This window comes from Nannospalax galili, unplaced genomic scaffold (assembly GCF_000622305.1).
Source record: "Nannospalax galili isolate Female #2095 unplaced genomic scaffold, S.galili_v1.0 scaffold698, whole genome shotgun sequence".
Lineage (NCBI taxonomy): Eukaryota > Metazoa > Chordata > Mammalia > Rodentia > Spalacidae > Nannospalax > Nannospalax galili.
Window position 1 is genome coordinate 2,641,988 of NW_008341886.1, and position 8,789 is coordinate 2,650,776.

At 44.8% G+C, this 8,789-nt stretch overlaps 1 protein-coding gene across 3 annotated transcripts in view; it reads right to left on the reverse strand.

The window, feature by feature from the left end:
• The window catches only part of Ankrd33b (ankyrin repeat domain 33B), a 120,602-nt gene that overhangs the window by 33,138 nt on the left and 78,675 nt on the right, over positions 1-8,789 (reverse strand). The gene's annotated exons all lie outside the window — the stretch shown is intronic.

Sequence of the window (8,789 nt, forward strand, 5' to 3'; positions counted from 1 at the left end):
TTTGACTCATCTTTCCTAAGTGAAAACCTGCCCAGACCCAAGCATGGTGCCTCGTGCCTGTAATCCCAGCACTCGGAGCCAAAGGTAAGAGGATCACAAGTTTGAGGCCAGCTTGGGCTAAATAGTGAGTTCTAGGCCAGTTGAGGCTACACAGAAATATCTGGTGTCAGAAAAAAAAAAATCAAAACCAAACAAAACTCTTACCCAACTCAGCAATAACAATAGTTTTTTTTTTTTTTTTTTTTTTTTTTTTTTTTTTTTAAAAGAGTTTTGAAAGATGGCAAGATGTTTCAGTGGGTGAAAGTGCCCATGACCAGGACTGATGATCTGTGTTCAATCCCTGGGACCCATGTAGTGGACCAGATTGGGCATGACTCCTGCAGGTTGTGCTCTGACTCCTCAATGTATGTTGTAGCATACATTGTGAACACACATACACACACACACACACACACACACACACACACACACACACAGAGCTAACTAAATGCAATTTTTAAAATATTTTATTTTTATTTTCTTTTATTTATTTTCTTTTAAAAATGTTTTACCTTCGTGTATGTAAGTTCACCCATGTTGTGCAATACCCACAGAGGCCAGAAGAGGGCATCAGATCCCCGGAGCGGGAGTTACAGACATGTTAGTAGCCATGCAGGTGCTGGGAACAGAACCTGAATTTTCTGCAAGAGCAGCTAGTGCTCTTAACTTCTGAACCATCTCTCTAACAGTCTTTAAAGTGTTTTTAAAACAGGTCTCACAATCACCTGAATGACAACAAAGAATGCTGTAGCAATGTGAGGTGCTCTGACAGTCACGTGTGAAGGCTGGAGTCATCCCATTTCTGTAGACAGCTGTTATGGGTCTTGCTCTATGGACATGGTGATGCTCTGCTTCTCATGTGGGGTAGACAGCTGCCTTACCAGCCAGTTGGCACTCCAGGCCAAAGGCCACACCTCACCTAATGCTGCTTCCTTAACACAACTCACCCTGGCAGGTAAGACGCTTTTGACAAAGGCTCCTGACATAATGGATGTGGCAGCTGCCTGAGGTCCCACTAATGGAAAGGTGAGCATCTCAGACTTGAGTCTCCTGAGTGTTCACTGTCTACCTGTCCCAAGAAGGACCATTGTGCTGGTTAATGTTGTGTCAGTTTAGCTAGGCTAGGGTACTCAGTAGTTTGAGCAAACACTAAGCTAGGTACTACTAGCCTGAAGGGATTTGACTTTAGGTGAACAGGATTAGCTGCCAGAATGTGTTAGGCATCATTCAATCAGTTGAAGAGCCAAACTTTCAGTTTCCTGGAGAAGAAAAAAATTCTGCCTCAAAACTACAGCAGTAGCTCCTGCCTGTGGGCCTGCTTACAAATTTCAGACTTATAAACCCCCACAATTGTATGAGCCACTCCTTAAAATCAATCTCTTCATATATGTGCCCTATGCATCTCTTTTAAGATATTTATGTATTTACTTATTTCTGTGCATGTATGTGTGTGCCCATGTGTGCATACCATGGTGCACACGTGGAGGTCAGAAGACAACTTACAGGAGTCAGTTCTAGATTTCTCTGTCTTCCACCATGTGAGTTCCAGAGAATGAAGTGAGTTCCAGGTCATCAAGCTTGGCGGCAAGCACCTTCTACCCACTGATCATCTTGCCAGCCTGAGGTTCTGTTTCTTTTAGAAACCCTTTCCTGGTGCATCCCCTTCTTCCTTATACCAGTCACTTCCCGAAAGGCTCTCTATGCCACCCACCACCTCCAAAACACTGCTAAGTAACTCCAACTCAGCTAGATGAGATCTGTATTAATGTCAACTTGATTGTATCAAAGTAAGAACTGCTATTCAATTCATCTTGATCCAATTTCAGCCCCATGTACACTTAAAATCACCCAGGAGTTCAAGTCTTGTACCTCATCTCTACCAGCAAAGCTGTGAGGAGAACTAGGCCAGTTATCTAGTCTGGGAGCTCCCAGAGGACCAGGCCAGCAGCATCTGTATTTATATCTCACCAGGTGTCTGACATGCTATGGCTGATCAATTTGTGCTGAGCTAAGAGCATAGGGTACAGCCGCCTCTGTCCCCTGCCAGCCCACAGCAGTCTTGTGGCCAGGCGAAGCAGCTCACCTGAGCTCACCTGTCAATGTCCTTAGCCCATGACACATTAAAGAACAACCATCTTAGAAAAGTGGCAATTATTTGAAACTAGAAATCAAGAGAAACTCATTAGCTGGAGCACAATTTATAAACTAACGAAAATGAAAAGGGGGACAGTAAAAATGCCATTGCAAAAAATAGATGACACATTAAACCTTAATTAATTGCATGTCACTTTAAAAAGGAACAAACTGCAAAATTAAAACCTTAATGAACGCCGCATGAAAGAGACATTTTTCAAATACTAATGAAAAGCAAAACGAACAGCTCTCTGAAGATTAGCACTCTTCCTGTGTCCTCCTCCCTCCTCAGTGTGAGCTCAGAAAACAAATGCCATAAATAAAGAACAGGGCCATTCTGACCACAGCCTGGGTCTGGAGTCTAAGTCACCACCATGAGTTAGTGAGTCCCTTCTCAAGAAACTGCCACTAAGGGTGATATTGAGGGAACATAGCGAGTAAGTGGTAAGTGATTAATACAGTTATCCCTTGGGTGGGTACAAGATCCCTTAGATACCTCAGGTCCTGCATAAAGAGGACATGTTTGCGTAGAACCTATGCACTTCACTATATATGTATTGATTCATTGAAACATCAAGATTACCTATAATCTAACAAAATATCAATGCTATGTAAATCACTGCTGTACTGTATTGTTTAGGGAATGGCAATGAAAAGGTCTATACCCAGAACTCTGTGGAGAACAAGAGAGGAGGGGCCCCAACATCAACCTATGGTTCACATGTGAAAGCACAGGGACACACACACAAATGTAGGTGCATACCCACACATTCATGTGTACACACATACCGCACACACACAGATACACAGACACACAGACAGAGACTACGCGCACACAAAGGTGACAAGCCAACAAGCTAAGAGATGATAGACAGAAGGAAAGAATCAAGGTCTGCGATGTCCTGGTGGAACCAAGGGCAATTCTGGGTCATGTCTACCCATCTCATGACCTTAAACGAGATGAAAGAAACAGATGCCTGCCTCCAAATCATTCTCGGGTCAGGATTTTTGTTCCTGGACACAGAAGCCACTGTAAGCAAGTGCTAAAGGGAAAAATGGACCTTCCATCCGTCAGTCTAAACGGCTCTGCCTCGGAAGGCATGCAGGCCCTGTGTGAGGAGCTAGAGCGGAAGCTGGAAATGTGTCCCTTCCTCTCTTTTTCTCTTCTTACCATTCCCATGTTATCCATTCTACAAAGCCCAGCTCAGTGCCCCCCTCCCCCAAAGAGACCAATCCTTGCCGGTGCGGTAGCCCCACTGTGTCTGCCCTGCCCTGTAACTTGGGCCCTGGTGATAGGATAACTGGCCCCACATGGTCACAGGAAAGGGGCCAACTCTCCAGCACAGCAGGGATGGCAAGACACCTCTGAGACATGGTAGGGGCCTGGCACCCCGGACACCTCAGTAGGAGGGGAAGTCCCAGAGTGCCTGGGCTTTCACCTGGCTCTGAGATGTCTTACACCTCTGGTGGCTGGGCTGCAACCCACCTGCCCCCAGGGAAACACACATTCCAGCTTTGGTCCCTTGCCAAGCTCACCTCCCTCCCCATCAGGCTCTTCTAAGGTCATCTTCCACAAAAACTGCTTCTCCCCTGATCCTTTCAGTGTCAAATTTGTCTTGTAGATATTTTTCTGGCAGATAACAGGAAGGGATTCCAAGGAGAACAGATTCTTGCTTCCCAGAAAATTCCTGTTTTCCTTATAAACAGAAAGTAACTTCCATTGACACAAATCATATGATTCTCCCATGTCAGGAGAGCTTGTCGAAGGGGAGAGCCAGCACAGGAGGGAGAGGGCGACTGCTGAGCGTTCACTCCTCACCTTCCTTTTGATCAATCTACTCTGTTCCCAAGAACCACTCTGTTCCCAAGAACCACGGGAGATGTGAGGTTTCTGAAGTCTGTTCTTCTCCCCAGATACTGTGGCAATTTCCCCGCACTTCAGGAATAACACCGAGCTCTCATAAGCAAGTCTGGAACCTGAAAAAAACACCACATCGCCAATACAGCTTCTCAGAGCCACTTACTGAAATAGACCTGTCACTCTGGAGCATTAATATTCTACTGGGTTAACAAGGTGCTGCAAGTCCCTTTCGATTCTTATCAGCATGGCTGACATTATCAGGAAGCCAAATCCAAACCGCCACTGGGTCAGCTTGCAGAACTTGGCTCCGTTCGTCAGTAAATCCAGAGTTCTGATAATGCTAACATTATTTTGTTCTATCTGACAATGCAGATAAGGGCTGACATGGGCCTGTGCGCTGTTGCAGACTGTGGAAAAAAATCTAAACGGTTTAGGGGGTCAGTCGATTCAATCATTCATCATTTCTTGAGGAAGAGGCTCCAACTGAATACAACGAAATTGCAAATCAGAAACTCCAACTCAGGTGTTAAACACTCAAGATCTGAAGAACACTGCAGCTGAAAAAATAGAATGAGATGTATGCTTTTCACTACTAATATGTAGTGGTGCTGGTGTTTTGCTTTTATAGTAACTGTAGGATGACCATTCTGCAATTAGCTACTGCATTATCTTTGTCGGCCATACGTAAATGCACTCTGTGCTGAAGCAATCATTTGAACACCTTTGTTTTCTTAACATTGGTATATTTAAATGGAAATGAGACATCAAAATAGTGGCACAAAATTTTTAAATATCTCAACAGGCATCCTTACTGCTGTTTAACAAACCCAGGGAGGCCATTCAATCACATACTGGTTTCTTTTAAAATATATACTTCTACTATAAAAGGAAAAATGAAACTCAATTTTTTGGAAAGAATTCTAGGCTAACTTAGTAATGGCAGGAGCAAATGAGAATATTCTAGAGGCTAAGCACTCCAGTCAAAGCCTCCTGGGGTGGCTCAAATGCACCCTAAAAGGAGGTACCCTGTCACTGTAATCTAGTACACAGAACAAGCTGCGAAGGAGAGAGATGTCTGGAAGGAGAAAGACTTGCACTTTCCTTATCCCGGCCCACTTAGTTGTATCTCTGGCTCTTGGTGGGGGACACCCACCCCCAGGGGACATTCAGCAATGTCTGAGCATATCTGTCCCATCTGAAGGAACAGGCATCTGTAGAGTGGCAGCCATGGATGCTGCTAACGCCTTGTTGTTGAAAGGATGGCCCTACAGCAAGAATTGATATTCCCCTAAATGTCACTAGTACCAAGGAACTATGTGCTAATTTGTTACCCTCAACATGTACGCTCAAATATCTCACCACAAGGATGGTTTTCAAAGAGAAAAGCATACTCTATTTTTCATTCATTCACAAATAACTGCTGATCATGTACATTCACCAACAATCACCTGATTATAACCAGCATGTATTGATGGCTTCCTCCAAGTCAGGCAGGCACACATAAGGGCTGCCCTCACATGAACTCACTCGGTTCCCATCACAATTCCACTTGCCGTCCTCTGAGGCCCAGAGAGGTAAGTGACTGGCCCCAGGTGGAGATGGTAAGTAACCTGCTGGACTGAAAGCCGCCATCTGGCTCACAGCTGTTTCTGCTGAGCCCTGCACCCCGCATTGTACACACCACAGGGGTAGCACATTGAAGAAGACAGCAGACAAACGTCTGTACTCCTGAGGAGTGTTCTAGACTTGGATGCAGGGAGAAGCTCACAGTATGGGCAGACAACTGAAAAGAGAAAGTGTAGAAATCTAACTTCAAATTTGTAAGCAAATAGCCCCTCAATCCTTCCAGGGCCTGTAGGGGATATTATTGAGGAACTCCTGGATCTTTCCAGGGACTGTGGGGGGAGCAATGTTATCAAGGAGGCCCTCAATCCTTCCAGGGCCTGTGAAAGGCAGCTCTAAGAGGCTCTGAATGCCACAGATCTGCCTCAAAACCCCAGGAGACCAGGAAAGAAGGAAAGGCAGGAATGTCAAGACAGAGCAGCACACATTCTCCACAGTGATTAGAAGGCAACTGATCCAAAAAAGAAAAAGTCAATAATTCAAATTAATTCACTGGGGGGATAATGCACTTGATATGACTGATACCATAACTTTTGGATTGAAAAAAATCGATCACTAAAGATATACATCCAATTATAACTAGACCCCATAAAAATGGATGACGCTTCCACCCAACACAAAAGACTCAGCTCGCATAATCACCATTTAATTAGGAATGACTATTTCTCATTGAAACAGGACAGGAGGGGTACAATTGGTGGAATTAATTTAAAAATATGTTCATGAGTGTTTTGCCTGCATGTATGCAAGTGCACTTGTGTTCACAGAGGCGAAAAGAGGTTGTTAGCTGCCATGTGGTTGCTAGGAACTGAACTTGGGTCCTCTACAAAAACACCCTGTGCTCTATACCACTGAGCCATCTCACCAGTCCTTAAAAATACATTTTTAACAGTGTGTGTGTGTGTGCGTGTGTGTGTGTACATGTGCACACATGTGTACGTAAGCACCCTTGCTACAGTATGGATGTGGAGGTCAGAGGCCAACTCACAGGAGTACATTCTCTCTTTCTACCACGTGGGTCCCAAGAATTCAAGCCGGCCCCAAGGATTAATTTTAATTATTTTCCCCTTTTATTTCCAAGGGTTTCCATCTCTGAAGCTTCCTTCCTTGTTCACTGAATCGGTTTTTCTTACAGTGTCCCCTCAAGACACTTAGATGAAAGCAGGAAGAAAAAGAAAAAAAAAAATCCCAAAGCTGTGAATCCCACAGCTCCAGAATAATCAGGAGGAAAAAGAGTTGCTCAGGTTGAGAGACACTGCAATATATCAAGTCACAAACAGCTGGTGAAGACTGAGCAACTGTCACAAACCAGAGGTGATGGAGGACATGTGGGGATGCTTTGCAGGAACCAGCTGGGGCCCTAGGACAGAAATGGGGCATTCATGGAGAGACCAATATCTAGAACACTGTTACCTTTGATAACTAGGATGGGAGAGCGTAGTAGTTACTTTTCTGTTGCTACAATAAACTGCTATAACCAGAAGCAACTTACAGAAGGAAGAGTTTATTTTGGCTTATAGTTCCAGAGGGATAAGAGTCCATCACTGTGGGGGAGGCAAGTGGCAGGCATACGGGGGTGGGGGGGGGCAGGAAGCTGAGAGCTCACATCTTCAAGGACAAATAAGAAGAGAGCGTGAACTGGAAGTGGACAAGGCTATGAACTCTCCAAGCGCACCCCCAGTGACACGCTTCCTCTAGCAAAGCCATAGCTCCTGAAGATTCTTTGACCTCCCCAAACAGTACCACCCAATGGGGACCAAGCATTCAAATATTTGTGCCCGCTGTGACAGTACTTAGAGGAAGGTCTGTTAGGAGGTAGTGGTGGTATCATTAGGAGATGTTTTATCATGAGAGTAACCGTCAGCCCTACAAATAGGATTAGTGCCCTCATGAAAGAGTCTTAATACCTTGCCCCAGCTGCTATGTAAAGATAGCATAGAGGCCTGGATCCTCACCAGACAGCACATCTGCTGGTGCCTTGATCTTCAGTTCTCCAACTCCAGAACTGAGAATAACAGACAGTGTTTATAAACCACCTAGCATGTGATGCTTTATAGTAGCATCAGGAATGAACTCAGAGGGAGAACATCAACTCTTCAGGATCTGTGGCACCAAACAGGATTGGCTAAACCCAAGACCAAGATCAAAAATAATTTAAAATAATCACATTAAGTAACAGCAACAACCACTGAGGTGTTAGAATGCTAACACTGTATCCAGCATTATACACACTTTACATTCATTTTCTGTTTAACTAGCAAAGTAACCTGGTCAGACTGCCCCAGAGATGATCCTTAGTTTTGGTTTCAAGTCTGGGAAAGAATTTAACAGATTAGTCATGGGGAGTTTTACTTGGTAGCTCATCAAAACTGTCTGGTCCTTGAGCATTTACAGTCTTGTCATACTGTATGCTCAGGGAGGTGGGAGAGAAAGGTCATTATTCCTATTGCACAGACGCACAGGTGTTCCCCTAGGATGATGAGAAGGACATAAAAGGTAAGGGAGCAGTCTCACTGATCCCCCTATAGCCTAAGCACATTGCCATGGAACTCCAATCACCAACCAGCAGGAGCAGCACAGGCCAGATTCCCCCTACCCTCATCCTGCACCATCTTCAACAGTAAAGGCCTGTGAGCAGGGCCAAGGCCAGAACACTGGTATTTTATTTTGTGTTTGAGTGCTTGAGTGCATGTGCACACACATGGGTGAGCAAGCATGTGGAGGTTCAAGGTTGATGCTAGGGATCCTCTCCAAGCTCACTCACGAAACTAGGCTAGTTGGCCAACTTGTTCCACTGATCCCGTTTTCGCCTTCCAAGTGTGGAGTTACAGGTGGGCTTCCATGTGCTTTGGGCATTAATGTGGGTTCTAGGGATCTGAACTCTGGTCCTCAGGCTTGTGGGGCAAGTACTTTATCCACTGAGCCATCTCTCCAGCCCCCAAAACTTGAAGAACAAATCTGAACACAGCTGGAACGATAATGGATAGACAGTGGACTAAGGGGTAAGAGGGAAGATGTGCCCCCCTCCCAGAGCTCAGCAGGGAGCAAAAAGTGGTATTATGGAGCGACCAGTTTCATGGTCTATCCTCAAGCTTTATTTATTTATTTATTTATTTATTTATTTATTTATTTA